The following is an 18,987-nucleotide window of genomic DNA, read 5'->3' on the forward strand; positions in this document are numbered from 1 at the left end:
TTGAAGTTCGCCCTCCTAAAATCTAGGGCCACCACCTGACTGCTTGCCTTTGCCACCTTGCGCTGAATGGTGAATTCTAGCAGGCAGTGGTCACTGTCGCCCAGGGGGTCAAGTACCCGCAGCCCCCTCACCAGGTCGTCGCCCGTGGCCAACACCAAGTCCAACAAGGCATCCCCCCTGGTGGGGCTGTGCACCTCCTGGGTTAGATGAAGGTCCTGGACTCTCTCCAAGAACCTGCATGCGCGCTCAGACCTGGCCGACTGCTCTTCCCAGCAGATGTCTGGGAAATTCAGGTCCCCCATGACTACCACATCCCTAGTTCATGCCTGTTAGTTACAAGGAGGTTAAATCTATACCTGCTTCAGCACTGAAAAAAGTCCTCAGCCTCCTCAAAAAGCAAGAGCGGCTTCACAGAGCCTCCTTTCCCTGACTGAGCTCACTGCAGGCCTTGCTGCACATTAAGTCCACATTTCCAGCTTGCCTGCTGATCTCCCTACCCCTCCTCACACACACCATCCTTAAAGCTACTGCAACTTGGAAGAGAGGTTGTCTGGCTGGCTTCAGCCCCATGTCTCCTAAATGAGGCAGGCTGCCCTGTTACAGTTCAGTGCCAAATTGTAAAACACATTCAAGGAACTAAGAGTACAGTGCTCATCTGTGGGATGTCGTTATTTTGCTGAGAGGGCTGTGCTGACCAAACCTGTGAAGCAGGCTGCTCATTTGCTCTTTCTGCCTCGTCCAGCAGCCACACACAGGGCCCTGCAAAGTCCACAGCTGCGGGCTACAGAATCTGCTATGGACAAAGGAACCACAGCAACCCTCCTGGAACACCAGGGCTTGGGACAACATATTGATTATTGCGACCTACTGCCAATCAGGGCAGATATGCAACTTTATACACAAACTAAATCAAATACAGAAAGAAAGTACATGTGAGCAAATGAGTGAGTGCACAAATATTCATGCATACAAGTTCACTCAGTCAGATACTGCAAAAGAACACGGAGAAAGTAGAATACAAGGAGGAGAGAAATCAGAATACAAAAGAAAAGGGAGGTGGGGAGAAAGAGACAGATCGATAGATGGGGGATGGGGCAGTGCTAAGAGAGGAAAGCAAATGAACATTAAACTCATAAGAACAAGGGGGGGGGGTCACAAAAGCTAATCCAGGTAATAAGAATCTACAGTCCCTATTTAAACCATAGGTAACAGAGTCCAGTTTGTACTGTGCTCCCTCCATTCCCCACAAAGGGGAGCTCTAGCTATTTTCTGAGAGCTGTTCACTGCCTGAATCATAGGAGTTGGAATATTGTACCAACTGTACAGGAAATACGGGAGGAAAAGGGGGTTACAGAGTACATGTGTGCACACATGCACGTTTCTTTTACTGAATGGATAAACTGTATAGTTGGGAGAGAAGTTGGGCACAAAGTGAAGAAGTGACCCAAGGAAAGTGGGCACTTTGTGCCTGAAAGCTCATCTAACATCTCTCCCAACTACAGTTGGTCCAATAAAAGATATCACCAAAAACCCTTGAACTGTAAGGAGCAGCTGTCTCATGTGGAGGTTTTGGATCAAAACCCTACAACCCCTGACACAAGATGCAAGGCAGCCTGGATTCTGAATTTAAGAACTGGCTACATCTATCTGCAACTTTTCTTTAACAGTGACTGATGGGAAATTAAAGGAACCATTCTTCCCTCTCCCTAGCCAATATCATCTCCCTTTCACTTCAGTTCCCTGCAAAACCCTCCCAGTTACCTGAAAGAGGAACAGGGGGGACAGCACCAACTTCTATAGCAAAACCCCCAAGGATGACAGTAACAGCCTCTCTCACAGCAAACAAGGAGTAAGCCAAAATGCACAACAGCTAGTCATGGTCACAGGGTCAATAGATAGCATTCTGAAGAATCACGAATGCTATTTCAGACTTAAGACGATCTAAAGACCAGAGGTGCAAGGGATACAAATAAAGTGATGGAGTGCAAGGGAGAAGGAAAACCCAGTGGGAGTGATTTCTGGGGCCTTTTGTGATCAGAAGGTCTCAGATGAGAGTCCTATGATGAAAACTATATGTTGTCGTATAGAGCACTCTTGTCCCTGCCACCTCAATAATTCATACTTGACTAGGACTACACTTAACTGGACACACCAACAGGGACAACGTGAGTGAACATCAGTGCCAGCAGCACAGGGGTGTTCAACCTCTGGCCCACTGGCAAGATCTGGCCTGTGGAGCTGTCATCCAGCCTGTGGGGCTTTCATATGGTCCAGAAATTTGGCAGCTGGGAGGTGGGGAATCAGTGGGAGTGCTAATTACCATTCCCCTGCTGCTAAATTTCCAGAGCCATGGGGGGCACCAGAGGCCAGATAACACGGCTGCGCTCACTAGATCAGTCCAGCCCAGGAACCAACTTCATACGTGGGATCTGGCATGCAGAGCAAGAAGTTTGGGTGCCACTGGCACAGGGCAACAGATCTGGAAACTGGCTAGGGAGGAAGCAAGAACTACCTTGGCAAACCAAAGTGCTCCAGAAAGCCCGATGCACATTGGGAGCAAGAAAGGCCTATGGTAGATAGCAGCAGTTTTGCTATGAAAGAGACTGGCCTGGATTGCAGTCACAGCCCTTGGGGCAGCTGGGAGTTCCCAAGAAGGGAACTGCAGAGACCGAGAGTCTCCCCCCAGACAGACAGACAATACACCAAAAGGAAGTGTGTTTCCTGTTGCTTCCTCCAAAAGCCATGAGCACAGTCCCACTGGAATCAGACTGCTCCTCCAGCTCATGGCAGAATTCATCCCTCACCCCCACCCCGGACAATGAAGTCTTAGGCCAGGGCAGATGGCTTACATGGCCAGGCTGCCACATGCCTGCTCCTCCCAGGATGTTAGGAAGAGGGTCACAGTATCACATGCCTGCATTCCTACAACTACAGTCATCACTCAACTTTCATACTGTTTGACCTCCAGTCCTGGAGGTGCTACCAAGACACTGGTTGCTTCAGATGTGAGCAACAGAAAGAGGCAGAAGTAACAGAGCCAAACCCTCGTTTAAATCAAATAAATAAATAAAAAATTACCCCCTAGGCCCTAGGGGTTCTTAAGCTGGGGTCCATGGACCCCCAAGGGGTCTGTGGATAGATTTCAGGGGGTCTGTGAACTTGAATGGGAAAAAAATTACATCTTTATTTTCACTAACCTCTACCTGAAATTTAGCATTTCCTTCAATTATGAATGTAGGTAAAATGAATGTATTTTGATAACTTTATTTCAATATAATTGGTTTCCTTTGTAATCCTATGTATTTTATTTTATGCATTTAAAAACATTATTCTGAGAAGGGGTCCATAGGCTTCACCAGACAGCCAAACGGGTCCATGGCACAAAAAATGTTAAGAACCCCTGGCTTAGGGGGATTGGATGCATGGCAATGGGACATTCAAATCTCTGACTTGAAGGATCAGTTGCATGGGTCAAAGGCTCTGGAGCCTCTCCTACTCTCTCCTTGCACTGTTTCATCTGCACTTTGTACCAAGTGCTGCAGGATGGCATGAGCCACCCAATCATCTGCCACTTGGGCTGGAGCCTGCAGGGGAACGAATTAACCTTAACTGGCTTTACTGCTAGAAATCAACTCCCCCCTTCCCCCGATACACACATCCAAGCAAACAGCCAGATCATTCAGAGGCAGCAGGCTCAAGTTATTTTGCTGCACCTATTAAGGCAGTGTTGCTGCTAGGACATGCCCCTGGAGTGACTCTGTGCCACTCCGTGCTCTTGCTGCATTCCTCATGTGGTTTAGCAGAGACTTGGCTGCTGCGCTTCCACACACGAGAAGTCTGAACCCTGAATGCCGTCTGAGCGCACAGCCCCAGCTCCGCCCCCCCTTCCCCTTCCCTTTCCCATGCCTGCAGGCCTCCAGGTGTGGCCAGGAATGGCACAAGCTACACACCAAACACACCTTTGATGTGGAGCTGAAAGCATGTAGCTGCAGGGCATGAACAGCACGCCGCCTGCTGCACGCTGACTCGCTGCGCAGGAATGTGGCCTACGACCGCAGCCCGAGAAAGGCAAACACACCACATTCCACGCAAGGCAGGCAGCACAAACAAGCGGGCCAGCCCACGCACCCACCTGCCTGCCTTCATACCCACCAGCCTGGCCACTGAGTCCTGCCTTGGCCACAAGTCCAACTAGCCAAGGGACAGCAAGAGCAACCGTATTTCCCAGAGCTGTAGGGCAAGACAACCAGCATAGGACACGTTAACAAGGGAAAAATACAAACCATGGAGTTGAGGGGAAGGAGAGAATCTATCTGTGCACAAGTAACATCCAGAGCCAGGCAGAGCTGGGGAGTAGCCCCAGAAGGGCATTTCCCTCCTTCTCCTAGATATAAGTTAATGGACAACCTTGTGAGTGAGTCTTGGTGACAGAAATGTGCAGAGTTCAACAAAGGTGCAAAGACAATGGGTGCATTTGGGCACAAAGCCACTGTGAAAGGCTGGGGCCTTCAGCTTCTGGCAAGAGACCTTAATTTTCTTTATTGAGTGTCTGGTCTCACACGCAACCTTGCCTTAAGGTACGAAACAACTCTCTGCCCTCAATGGGGCAGCAAAGGTGAAGGGGATCTAGCACGAGAAACTGCTCTGTGCTCAGTTATACAAGATGCCTCCTTCTCCACGTCAGTGCACCGCATAGTCACTTGTGCCAAAACAAGCAGAACCCAGTCAGAGCACAAAAATCCCAGGTGCCTCGTAACCTCTGTGCAAGGCAATCTTTTCACAGAGCCTCAGTGGGCTCAAGAGAGTTACAAATGCACCCTAGCTCCCTAGCCAGGAAGCTACTGCTCTCTCACCCTTTTCTTGAGGTTATTAAGCAGCAGCACTATCCCCAGCTAGAACTAAGGGACTACCACATCCCTACAGCAGAACTGGAACCTGGCAGAGGGAAGAGCAGAGGTACTGCTCCCTAATCCCAGAGGATCCAGAGCATAGCAGTGGTAATTAAGTGGCAGATAAGCTGCGCTCACTAGAGGTAGAGCTTGGAAAAGCGGAAGAGGACATTCACCTATGAAATGGAAGGCTGCAGAGGAGGGCAGTGCACCCCTAGGAGAAAGGGGCTCAGAGATGGTTTCAGGACAGTCTTTCTCCACCTCATGCATTCCTCTTAAAGATCCAAAGAGCAGACGGTGAGGAACTGTTCAGTGTTTGGGGACAACACCACACTAGATGGGGTCTCCCCACCTACATGGACCCCACAGGATAGTGGCACTAAGAATGGGAATTATAAAGATATTTAGCCCTCAGGATGCAGGCAGGAACCCAGCAGGGTGTACAGAAGCACCAAAGTCACAGGGAGTAGAAGACAGTGCTTCCTCAGCACTAACCACATGTGTACCAAGAAAACCCAACTCAGCCTTCATGCAGAGAAAGGAAGCCCCTTCTGCTGCTACCAGTTGCCAAGGGCCACCCCCAGCAGCCCATCTTCACTCCAGCTGCTCCCAGACTCCCACATGTCTCAATGGTGCAAGCTGCAATGGCTGAACTCTGCAAGCATTCAGATCTCCCTCTCCTGCTTCCAGGAATAGGCACTGTCTCTGCAGCTTCCCTTCTCCCTCCCCCATCCCACATTTATTTTTTCAGATGTGTAATACCCTCTCAAGGTGCAGCCCTCATCCTGCCACTGGTGGGCGGGTGAATGGGGGAAAAGGGCCCTTTATAATTGTAGTGTTGCAATCTGCCAGCCCGGCCAGGCGGCCTGTTCCCGCCTGCACTGTATTAAATACCTTATAACTGATTACACCCCCATGGGGCATGATTAGCAGTCTCCAGAGAACAAAGTCTACTTTTATAAGAATAAGAACAGACACGTACTGCTAACCTACTACACAGCTGGGCAGGGGAAAAAATAGAAGGAGACAAGCAGGCTGGGGTGGGGGGTGTGAAAAAAAAACAACACACTCCTCTGCTACCCTTGTTCCTTCTAAGATATTCATCCTGGCTAGTGTTTGTGATTTCCACTGCCCTGGATCACTCCCTTTGGAGCAATACTAGTAGATTATGGTAGTACTGTGGAACACATGGGCAAAGTCATACCCTTGGGTAGAATGGCCTCAAGGCAAGCTTGACAAGTGAACCGCAATTAAACCTCTGCATCTGCTCTGGATGACATAGGTGACAATTCTTCTGCACTGTGTCCCCAGGATAGAAGAGAGGTTGGTCCTATAAAAAACAGCAAGCAGGAAGAGCAAGAGTGCCAGAAATATGATCACAAACCTATACCCCTCTCTTACCATGATGTATGCCTGGGAGTTCCATTTAAATGAGGGGAGGAAGCATCTGCTTTGGTTATTCAGTGAAAAGTCACCCAAAACTAAAATTGGCATGGCATAGTGTGGCCTTCCCCCACTCCACTGGACAAACTTCAACAGTCTCCAAATGTTCAGGAGCCCACACACATTTCAGTGGGGAAAAAACAACTTCATAAAAAGGAGGCCAGAGCTGGTAGGGCCTGATGGTGTGACGACAGGTCTCTGTTCAGTTCACTTCTCAGGAATCAATAACATATATCTGGCATTAAAAGGTTCCAGTGGTCTCAGCAGAGGCACACAAGATCAAGTAGAGGCCGGAGACTGAATATTTTCATCCACAGAAACTAGAAAGGTAGAAATGAGTTCACAACGGCATGGAGGGCCATGCCCTCACCATGGACTCCCCAAACCGACGCATCACCGCAAACCTGAAGGGGCTAAGGCACAGAGTGTGGTGGGAACTTGTTCCGCTCCTTTTTGCCAGCTCTAGTGCATCTAAGAGCAGCAGCCCCTCCCCTGACTCACCTGGTGGCCCCAAGCACAGGCAGGTCAATTAAGAAATCTCTGAACAGCTGAATTCAAGAACCTAGCTCAGGGGAAAACATTCCTACTCCAGAGAGGCATCTGTGCAGCAGCTCAGTGAAACAGACTGAGAGGCTGCCTGCAAAGTGACAGAATTAGAAGTCAGTAGCACCAGAGCCCATCTGTCTTGTCCTTGTCCCTGACCCCAGCAGGGCCTGTTGGGTGCAGGGACACATCACAGTATATAGTTGGGAGGCACTTGTTCTCAGTGGTAATATCTGAAGGGGGAGAGGGTCTTGCTGAAGCACATTCCACATAGATTCTTAAGTCAAGCCACCCAGGGAAGGATTCACTCATGGAGATACCCACCAGCTAAAAATGAGCTACGCTTCTGTGCTACACAACAATGGGGCTTCACCCAGTGCTCAGCATGTGCCTAACCTGTACTGGCTGGTCTCATCTGGTGCCAGGTCCAAGTACTCCACATACTACGGTACCACCTAGAGGCATCAACTGACTTCAGGGCTCCATGGTGCCAGGCACTGACAGACAGTGCAAACACATTTACAAGTTATTTACATATTGCACCCCCAGGGATCAAAGGGGGCAGGAGGGACTTCAGCATAAAAATCCTCCCTCTTGTGAGTCAGACATGAGAAACTCACTGAGGTAACTCACTATATAAAACTCTGATTATTCTTTTCATTCCTTTTCTTGGCTATTCAGAGTCCAGCTCCAGTGTGGATCCTTATACTGTAACCAGCACCATGGCACCTTTTGTGCTCCAGGTAAAACTTTCATGCAAGGGAGCTTATACCCAGGTGGCTTCATAAAAATGTCTGGATCTGCTGGCATGCAACAAACCCAGAGAAAATGCACTACACTAAGGCTTGCAAAACTGCATCTGGGAGTGGTTGCTAGGCTCTCAGCCCCTGTATCAGTGATTCTCAACCAGGGTGCTTTGAGATCCTTTCAAGGGTGATTTGGGGCATCAGGCAAGGTAAATACTGTTTGGTGTGCAAACATGATTCATATGCTAAACCCAGAATTTTCAAATAGGAATCTGTAGTGTTAACATTCTGAGCTGCTATGGTGTTTCTGAGTTTGTTGCAATAGAAGAATTGCTGTACTATTTTTCTGGAGTCAAAAAAAACACGAGAAACATAAGAGCTGGCATTTTCCAAGAGGCTCCTCAAATTTATCAAGGGGTGCTGCCAGTTTAAAAAAGTTGAGAGTAACTACCCTGCACAGCAGGAACAGCTCATCTGCATCCCACATAATAACCCAATCTCCCCAACCCCTCCAGGCAGCTGGCAATCAGGCAGTGCACCTCAGCTAGTGAGCAGCACAATGGGTTGCACCTTGCTAACCTCAGAGTCCAAGTCAACACAGCTCACAGTCCTTCCCACTGACATCCCCCAGCCCCCCTCCCTGCAATTCCTGAACAAATTGCCTTCCGTTACAGAGAAGCACTTCTGCTATTCCACTCACTGCATTACCAGCATTCATCATCAGGGCAACACACCCTAATTTAGCCCAGCATGGGCCCTCTGCAAACTGCTAATCCCAATACACAGCTGCTTCGCAAATACACTGGCATGAGCAAACCATAAACGATTTATGGCGCGTGGCAGGAAGACTCCTGGCTCCCTGCATGGGTGGGGTTTTGGTACAAGATCATGCTTGGGCTAATGTTTATATTGCAAGTTGTCAGTCTAGTAATATATCATCTGCTGCGTTACATAGTAATATGGCTCTCCCCACCCAGTTTAAGCCCTGACTACACCACACCTACTACAACAAAGAGACTATAAGAGATTTGCCAACGCTAACAAACACTCTACAGGAATTCCACTGTCCTGTGACAGCTAGGTTTTTTTTTCAGGAATCAAATCCACCTAAATCAAGAGGCTTCCCCAAATTAATTTCCCAAGCAAAGATTAAACCAACGATCTCCTGCTAATAAAAGGTTTTGCTCTCAGTGAAAACTTGAGACCCTTCTGAACAAAGTTTCAGTTTTCAGACAGTTAGCCACAAACTGGACCCTTGAAAAACTGCACTATGACCATGGAGGCAAGCTGTAACATTTTCATGCATTAGTGATGCAGCAACTTTCTGTCCAGAAAGCTCTAGCAGCTTAACAGAACACTGTAAACTTAAAAGTCACATACCTAACTAATATTGTTGCTTGCAATAGCTCTCATTAAAAGGAAGCATCTTTCTAGTTTTCCAATGATACTTTGTATATTTCACAGTAGACCACTTGTGGGCATCTCAGAAACAGGAAAGGGACAAAACATTTAAAAAGATAGGACAAAGTGATTTAACACCACACACCAGCAGTGGGAAATCCAAGGCATCTGAAGCAGCTGTAACTACTTTAGTTCATTTGAAATTGCTGGCCACTTGAAAATGCAGTCAACTCTTTACCCGTTTAAGTTTCCCCACTTGACAGGAATGAAGTCCTTGCTAAAGAACAGCAAAAGCACAGACTGAAATCTAGCTTAGGTGATTAGGTTGAGAGAAGTATTTAAACATTATTCTGAACACAGGAAGCAATGAATGCCCAGTTCTATGGCCAAGAGCCATAAGGCAGTCACCAAGACCAGCACATATAAAGATAGTGGTAAGAAAGCTTGTTATTACAGTAATTGTCCAATTACCTTGCGAAAGCCTCTTATCTTCATCTGTAATAAATGCCAGATTCAAGTTCACCTGAGGTTTTATACAGCTCTAGATATGATACCCCCAGAACACAGGTGCTACCCCAGCTCTCTTTTCATAGTACTTAGGGTCGGAAGGGACCTAAACACATTATCAAGTCCAACCCCTGCCCCAGGCAGGAACGAGTGCTGGGGTCATAACACCTCAGCCAAATATCTGTCCAGCCTCCTCTTGAAGACCCCCAAGGTAGGAGAGCACCACCTCCCTTGGGAGTCCATTCCAGAGCCTGGCAGCCCTAAACGTACAGTAATGTCTCCTGATGTCCAGCCTGAACCTTCTCTCTAACAATCTGTGGCCATTATTCCTAGTAACCCCTGGTGGTGCCTGGGGGAACAGAGCCTCCCCCAGTTTCCACTGGTTCCCCCTGATGAGTTTGTATACAGCCACTAGGTCCCCTCTCAGCCTTCTCTTGTGGAGGCTGAATAGATTCAGGCCCTTTAGCTTCTCCTCGTATGGCCTGACCTGCTGCCCCTTGACCATGCGAGTGGCCCCCTCTGGACCCTCTCAGTGCTAACCACATACCTCTTGAAGTACGGCACCCAGAACTTTTGAAGTTAAAGAAAACCTGAATGACACTGATGAAACTTTAAGGTTGAGACTTGAAATGCAGTACAGTCAGAAACTCCACAACCCTGTTTTTTGCCAAACCACAAGTGAATTTTATTGACAGAAAAAAAATGAAAATAGAATCTGGCCAAAGGAATTTGTTGTTGAGACCACGGCTCTGAATATGCTTACCCTTTGGAAATGCAACATGAATACATAGCATTATGAGGCCTCCACCACGAACCCAACTAGAACTCCACCCCACCCATGAAGTGTGGTGGCCACAAGTCAGACCCCACAGTAAGGCCCCCTGGAAGCCAGTGGGAGTCCTGCAGGAAACCCTACCCTGAACTTATGCCATTTTATTTTTCAACTCTATTCCCTCAGTTTCACAGATAGTGGCTGTAAAAGTCACCCAATATTTATTCACCGAATGCAGTCACACAAACGACACAAACAGCTGACTTCTGCCCTTGGATGCCAAGGAAGTACCCAGCAAAGTCCCTGGGTGCTGTGTTCACAGATGTCACAGGACTTAGAATCTGTGGCCAGCCCTGGAAATCCTCCTACTCTGGCACAGCCTTTAAGAGCTCCCATCACACTCAGGCAGACATTATCAAATGCCCTCTTACACATCCTTCCCTGCCACTTACCAGGATTCTCTTCCCCCTACCAGCCTGTCCCTTCACAAACAAGCAATGCCAACTCTATGCTAGGTCTTCAGCACAGATGGAGGTGGACAGCAAGATAAAGGAGGCATCCTGCAGAGTACAGAAACTGAAGCTTGCATAAAAACCATGTCAGATCTCCCTAGAATCTCCTTAGAAAAATTCTATCCTCTAGCCAGCAAGGTTTCCAGTAGCATTTGGACTAAAGTCCACTGCCAGCTTGCAACGTGGAAAGGCCAAACTCCATACATTCCTTCTCCTCTAAACAGCACCTGCAAGAAGCTGTGAACAATGGTGTCCCCCTGCCTGACACACATATCCAGCAGCACCCATTCATGAATAAGAGAAAATCAGCTTCTAGATTCTGTTCTCTTTCTTTCCAAGGATCCCCTCCATAACCTAAAACCCTCTCATGTTATCTTCTTGGACAGAGTCCCCTGGCTCAGACTACCAAGAGGGGTCTTCCAAGGGCAATGATCGTAAAGAGGAAATTAATGAGCACTTTAACATGTTTTGCACCTTCTAGGAACTGCCAGACTGAATCAGACATGATTCAGTATGTTGCCTGCTACTCTGGTCAGTAATAGATGCTTCAGAAAACAAAGCACACCATTACAAAATAAATGCCCTTTCATCCTAACCCCTACTAGTTACAGGTTCATTCATTCCTTGACATGTGAGGGTGATTATTCCTTCTAAATGTAGTAATTTATTCTAAAATAATTCAGAATGTTCTCATTCACTGATCTTTTGAGTCCCATTAAGCTCCTGGCTTCAATGCTGTTATGTAGTAGGGAGCTTCACAGATTAACTATGCACCATGTGAAAGTATTTTTAATCATTATTTAATTTGTTGCCTATCACCTTTAGAGAAGTTCATTCATTTTAACTGAGGAATATTTACTAGCTCTTTCACCTCTTCTCTGGGGACCCCCTAGGACTCAGCACTTTACACAGCTCAAAAACAGCAGCAGGAAACAAAGATTCTCCTCTCTGAGCCATATAAAGAAAGCATTCCCAGCATTAAAACTCTTTGTTCTTAAACCCTTTCATAACAGCATGGAAAGCCTTAGTGATCCACTAAGCACAGCTCCCAGTAGGATGCTCTAGAGAGATAGCATATCATATCATTCCAGATTTAAGGCAGATTGTGAGCTGCTGCTGCTGCTGCTGCTGCTGGGGCATCCGTGTCCAAGTGCATTAGCGATAAGACAATGTAAAGACACGCTGGCCAAAAAGAAAACAGTTACCAAGTCTGGAAGAGAGGATGGAGCAGAAGGAGGTAGAAAGGATAAATTTAAGTCATGGATAGAGTGCCAGCCAAGTAAAAGAACCCGAGAACAAGCCCTGAGAACCGACAGCAACCACTCCCTTCAAACAGGACAGAGACAACTCAGGCTTTACTTGGCATCAGTGCCCCTACTCCACAGACTGTGCTGGACAGTGGCCTACACCAGCATCCTGCTTCATGATGAGTAGCAGGCCAGTCACTGCTCAGTGTATTCTCTTCATTTATTTGTAGACCTTACTCTGGTGTTTCATCATACACTGTGCACTTTGCAGGCATTAATGGTCTTGTCCACACAACTTCCCAGGGAAAGCTGGAAGCATCAGCCTTAGTTTGCAGTCGGGGAACAGGGGCATACCACAAGGAGTCATATCCTGAAGTTGCCACAAACTTGCTATCTCTGGCATTCAGGTCAAGGCCTCTCTACAGGCTGCTTAGAGGAGACACTGATCCGAAGAATGTAACATTCTTTAAAATCCAGTTACAGATGTGGTCTTTTCTGAGGGGGGACTGGCTCAGAAATCTGAAAGAGAATCTCATCTCTAGAGCAAGGGTGAAAGTGGCAGAGACCCATACACACCTGCTTGGTGGCCCATGTATAAAAAGAACATGAGAAGGGGCTCAGTTCTTTCCAGTCTTTAGTACCTAGGTATCCATAATACTTACTGGGCTCATTACTTAGCACTAACTGGGCTCCTGTGGGTAGCCTCAGCAGATGCCAAGGTGACAGACCGAAGTGTTAGTTGTTATATGACAGGGGAGAATCTCCACAAAACACTCCCGAACAGGGAAATAGGAAGATTCAAATTTAGGGATTCAGTTTTAATTCCTAACTTTCAATTAGCCCAGTAAAAATAACAAGTTATTTTGCCCCCTTAGGTCAACCCCAGTCCTTGCCAACCTCAGTCATGAGATGCTAAGCTTGTTCTCAAACCGGGATGAGCCAACAAGACAACAAAGCAAGCCCCTTCTCCTTACTCTGTAAATCCTTCCCTTGCTCCACACCCATCCCAGACCTGATTTCCCAGGTTGTGCCTGTACACAGCACTTTTGCTCAGCAACAAGAGAGGCAGAGGGAAATGGACCAGCACTGCACAGTTCTTATCACATTTCCTGATGCAGCAGCCAGCCCTGGGCTTCAGGGGAAGAAACAGGGAGATTAGTTGTGATCCTAGCCTGGAAAATTGTTCCATGTAACAACAGTAAGTGTTGCAATGCATGGAATTCTCACATCAACCTTAAATATCCAATTCCTTATGAGACAGCAAGATAGATTACAGCTGGAGAGCTCATCTCAGGGTTCCCAGGCTGAACCCCTCTGTAGAATGCAGGTCAACCTCCAGGCCTCGCAAGCACAAAGTCCTCTTTAAATGAAGGAGTATCTAGGACTACTGAGTAAAGCAGATGATTCTGTTTTCATGGACCCTGCTTATTCTACCATTATGCACCTGCTAGTCTTTTCTCCACCTTTTAAAAGCACACATAAGCAAGGCCACATGCCACAAATCCTGTATTTTATGCCAGTGCTGTCCAACTTCTGAAAGGCAAGGGGTCCACATGCCATAGACCCTCCCACTTCGCACCCATCCCAGGAAGCCTGGCCCTCTCACACTGTGCAGACAATGAGCAGTGTAGACTCACTCTCAGCTATATGCATGCAGCTTTTCTCTTGCACCATGGGCAGCCCAGATTCCCCCTAACCATACATGCAGCACCTCTGCTGCCTGGCCCCACCATATCCTGCCCCCAGGAATGGAGACAGGAAGCAAAAACAAGAGGAAGGAGAGGCTGCTTGGCCACTTAAACTGCTGAAATACTGGGGCAGCAGCAGTCAGGTGGGAGCCTGGGGGCTGCATGTTAATCCCCACAGGCCATATGCAACCCATGATCCACCAGTTGCACAGCTCTGATCTAGGCAACTCTTCCTATGAACAGCCAAAATGGATTCACCAAGAGCAAGTCATGCCTGACCAACTTGATCTTCTTCTACAATAAGGTAATAGGCTCTGTGGATAGTGGGAGAGCACTGGATGTGATGCATCTTGACTTTAGCAAGGCTTGTAACACTGTTTCCCATAACATTCTCATTCACAAACTAAGGAAGTATAAACTAGATGACAGTACTATAAACGCATATACATAAGTGCTTGGATCATTATGCCGAATGAGTAGCCCTCAATCGCTCAGTGTCAAGCTGGGAGAAAGTATCAAGGGGGGTTCCCCAGGAGTTTGTCCTGGGTCCAGAATCATTCAATATCTTCATTAATGGATGATGGGACCGACTCCATGCTTCACAAATTAGCAGATGACACCAGGTTGGGTAGAGATGCAGACTCTGGAGGGTAGGTAGGGCTAGGATCCAGAATGACCTGGATAAACTAGAGAAATGTTCCCAAAGAAAAATCAGCCAACCAACCAACCACCTGACATTCAACAAGGACAAGTGTAAAGTCCTTGTTGGAATAACTGCATGCACAAATACAGGCTGGGGAACAACTGGCTAGGATGCACTATTACACAGAAGGACCTGACGGTCGCAGTAGTCCATAAGCTCAATATGAGCCAATTGCATGCTCTTGTTGAAAAAAAATACAACCCAGCATACTGTTAGCCTTTAACAGGAGTGCCTTGTGCACATTAAGGAAAGTGATTCTTCCACTCTATTTGGCACCAGCGAGGTTTCACCTGTAGTACTGTGCCCAGTTTTGGGTCCCACATAGAAAGATATGGACACATTGGAGAGAGTCCAGCAGAGAATAACAAACATTATTAGAGTTCTGAGAAGCATAATTTATGAAGGCTGAAAAAATTAGGATCGTTTCATCTGGAGAAAAGAAAACTGAGGGGCAGGGATTTAGTAACAGTCTTCAAATACCTGAAGGATGATTATAAAGAGGATGGAGATAGCCTTTTCTCTGTGGTTACAAGGGACAGAACTAGGAGCAATTGCCTCAAAATACAGCAAAGGAAATGTAAATTGGAGATTATGAAAAACTTTCAGCCTATGAGAAGTGTTAAACGTTGGAACAGGATACTTAGAGGAGATGTGGATTCTCCATCCCTGGAAATTTCAAGAACGGGTTGGGCAGACACTTGCCTGGGATGGTTTATTCAGGGATGACCCTGCCTTGAGCAGAGGGTTGGACTAGATGACCTTACGTGTTCCCTTTCAGCCCTACTTTCCTGTGACCTTATGGATTCCTGCTACCACACATTTCAGAGGATACCCAGAACCACATCCAAAGTATGGTAAAAGATACTAAGGAACTGAGAGCTGCAAAGTGACTTTTGCAGAGGCTAACAAGTAGTCAACATAGCCTGGACAAGACTGTAGTTCCATCTTTGATACAGAGAGCAAGTCTGAGTTGGCAACAGGTCCTAGCACATAATATTCTCATCAACATAGACCCGGGCTACACTGTGAAGCTTCTGAGGCCCCTCCAAAACATATTCCAAATATGTTATCAGCAACCAGCATCTCATTTTCCACAGCTAAAATCTGAAAGTTGACTGCCGCAGGCAACACTTGGGACACTAAGGTCCAACTTCATAGTATAAGTTTGGTTGTGCAGCTTAGCACAGGTACCAAATGCTCTCTGCAGACTCAGTGCCAGGGGAAAAGGGAAATGAAGGCATTATACTGAGGGGAAAGTTAAAGAACAGGACATGCCAAAGATCAACTCCTAGCTAAACAAATACCAAAGGCCCCTTTGCCTCAAGCTCTCAATTCTACTACAGAAAAACCCAGAAGTGCAGTTTCATCAGCCTTCAGGGAATCAACTGAAACAGAGATGGTCAACCTGCAGCATGAGTACAAGTGGCAGCAGATCAGGAGAGGATAAGCATCATAGCAGAAGACAGGAAGGAAGCAGAAAACAGAGCAGTGGATCAGGCAAAAGAAGGGGACTGGAGTGACGCTCAGGAAGGGCCAATTGTGGCATAAAGGCCAACAAGGTTGGCCCCCACTAAACTAAAAGATAGCAGCAATGGTACTTATTTTTAGTATACCAACTACTGAATGCAATTTGGGTTAGTACAGCCCTCAGAGTGAGATCACGAGGAAGGGTTTCAGTGCAACTCTGACTTGACAGACCATTTGTTAATCAGGCAACAAACTCTAGACTCAAATTATGTCTTGTCCCCACACATTTGCTTTAGGCCTCCATCACTGGAAAAGAGGGCTTTAAAAAGTTCCTTTCATGTGGCACAAAAAACACTACGAACCACCCTGTCTCCTGTGCCCAGTATCTGTTACTGAATTCCACCAACCAGCCAGCTCCCTTCTTAATTAGCACCTCTGCCTCTACCATCCTTTCTGGGGACTTAATTTAGGCAACAGGGGCCTCACACAACAGAAGGGTACCCTAATACACTGGACTTGCAGAAGATCCCTTTGCAGAAAACATGCCTCACACATGTGCCCTATGGGACTTCCGGAACATAGTCAGGTGCAGCCCCACCCCATTCCTAGTGTCCTTACCTGCCCTGCAGTGTTTGTATCCAGAGGATTCACCTCTTCCTCCTGAGTAATCCTTTTTGTTCAGCTGTCTCTGAATTAGTTCTGATCCTGCAAGACACAGGATTGCACCTTTGTGAAGCCCTTGCCAGAGGGGTGCAATCTCACTTTGCTGAGCTGTGCTTTTCAGTGGGCTAATCCCAGCTGCCATCCCTTCAGCCCAACACAGCAAGTTCTTGGCCCTACCCGATTCACAGAGCCCTCTCTCACTGGCGCTGCCCTCGAACAGAACAGCCTTTCTCCTGATCACAATCCCAGCTGTAAGCATGCAACCATTCACAGCTTCCCCACACTCAGCCTCCCACCCACTGAAGCTCTAGCCCAGACCCAGACATGCTTCTGCATTGCCTGCTCAGCAACGCTTTTGCCTAACCCCTTCCCCTAGCCCCCTGGGAACTTGTTCAGACTCACAACCCCACCCACAGCACCCCTCTGTGACACCAGGGAGGGTCTCTAGGCAAGCAGGGAAGCCCCTCTCTCTTCCACATCCAGACAGCCTTACTCCTGCCTCCCACTCCTTCCCCACTGTAGCCCCTGCCACAGTAGGCTGGCTCCATGCCCTACCATGCTGCCCAGGCAGGGGGGCAGTTTCCTGCCAGGACGCACAAACCCCCTCCCTATGCCCTGCAAGGCTCCAGTTTGGCTCCCTCCCATGCCCCTACCAGTCCCACTTTGCCCCGCCCCCTCAGCCCCCGGGAACCGATCAGGGATCCCGCCCCTGCCCCTGGCTCCATTCTAATCCCCAATCCCGGCTCCGTTCTAACCCCCTCTCCCACCAGGTGCTGGGTCCTCGCGCATGCGCCCTGAGCAGCCCCCCCCCCCGGCCGTTGCGGCCCCGGGCTCGGTGCTGACCTGGCGGAGCTCCCTGCCCCCCCCCAGCGGCTGGGCCCCGCTCCCGCCCGGGCTCGCGGGGACTTTGCGGCCGGTTCCGGCCCGGTTGGGGTCCGCCTCGGACCCACCCCAAACTTTGCCCCCGCTCAGCCCGCCCCGCACGCTCTGTGCTCAGGCGGCCATGTTGCCGCGGGGCATGTCGGGTAATCCAGCGGAATCCCCACGCACGGGCGTCGCGCGTCATCCCAGCAGCCACGCAGCGCGCTGCTGGAGAGAGGAGGAGCGGAGCCTCGCGGGTCGCCATGGAAACCACGCGGAGGGCGGGGAGAGGAGGAAGAAACCAAGTGACGAGGTTGAAGGGGGGGACGAATGAAAGCAGTGGTTCTGGGAAAGAACTAAACGGCTCAGTCGTGGGGAATAAGGAGGGGGAACGTGCTGTGACGTAAGCTCCGTTTGCAAGCAGGGAGGGTCGGGCACACTCGCATGCACACACACCTGTGTGTGGGCCAGGGAGGGGATGCAGCCCCCCCCCCCCGGGGTACAGCTAAGGAGGTCACACACACACCCTTTCCCCTCCTCCCTAGGGCCAGGGAGGGAATGGGGACACACACCTGTAACACAGACACACACACCAGCCCCCACCCACTCCCGTATATGGCCCGGGAGGGGATGGGGACACACACACACCACCGCACCCCGGTATATGGCGCACACACACACACACACACACACACACACCCTCTGTGTATGGCCATAGGGGATGAACCCCCCACCCTCCATTTACAGCCGAGGAGGACACACACTACTCTTTATGGCCAGGGAGGGGATGGGGACACACACCGATGTAGGACCAAAGACGAGACACACCTACACACGCACATACACACCTGTGTATAGCCTGGCAGGGGACGTGTGCACACATACACCCACCCACAGACTCAGGGCTTGAGTGCCTCTTCAGGGCAATGCATGCTTCAGGGCCCTGTCCTCTGGCACATGCAGGGAAGAGTGGCAGCCTGCTCCACCCGATCCGCCAAAGCCCCCCACTGTCCTGGATGAGGTGAAATTCAGTGCCCAGGCTAACCCAGTTATGAGTTTCCACTCCTGCCCTGGCCCCATGAATGAAGCCCGGCCCCATGGACACTGCTCTGGCCCAGGAGAGGGGAATGTAGCCTTGTTTGAAACAACCCAACAAAGGCATTTTTTTCTGCTCTTGCCTCCCCTTCCTTTTCTCAGCGTGTGTGTGTGTGTGTGTGTGTGTGTGTGGTGGGGGGGTTGCTCACGTTGCTGCCAGCAGCTGGGTGTTCATATGAGATGCGTTCATATGAGAGATCCAGAAAGTCTGCAAATGGGATGCCCGGGAGGCCACAACACAGGATTGCAACAGGAGAATTGTGGCCCCTGACTATCACAGGGACAATCAAAGGAGGCAAAGCTGTCATTCACAAGAGTTTATCGAAGGAGATTCTTCCTCCCTCCATGCAAAAATCTAGATTGCAGGAACAAGGGACAATACCCTTGCCTCAGATTCTCTCTCAACTGTGTTACTTCAGCAGAGACCAGTGTCCAGAACTGCAGGTTTTT

General features: G+C 48.8%; 1 protein-coding gene across 8 annotated transcripts in view; it reads right to left on the minus strand.

Moving 5' to 3' along the window:
- The window catches only part of TJAP1 (tight junction associated protein 1), a 44,089-nt gene extending 26,462 nt beyond the window's left edge, over positions 1-17,627 (minus strand). For 5 of the 8 annotated variants that reach the window (XM_019527145.1, XM_019527147.1, XM_019527139.1 and 2 more), the window contains exons 1-2: positions 17,425-17,618; positions 16,537-16,623 (exon numbers count right to left, since the gene is read on the minus strand). The gene's annotated coding sequence lies outside the window, so the exon portion shown is untranslated. Of the gene's footprint in view, positions 1-6,093; positions 6,220-10,753; positions 14,435-16,536; positions 16,624-17,424 lie in introns of all 8 variants that reach the window. The other 3 variants (XM_019527140.1, XM_019527141.1, XM_019527144.1) reach the window with 3 other exon arrangements.
- Between the last annotated feature and the right edge of the window lie 1,360 nt (positions 17,628-18,987).

Source organism: Gavialis gangeticus, unplaced genomic scaffold (assembly GCF_001723915.1).
Source record: "Gavialis gangeticus isolate Ggan-Ray unplaced genomic scaffold, GavGan_comp1, whole genome shotgun sequence".
In the NCBI taxonomy this organism is placed as follows: Eukaryota; Metazoa; Chordata; order Crocodylia; family Gavialidae; genus Gavialis; species Gavialis gangeticus.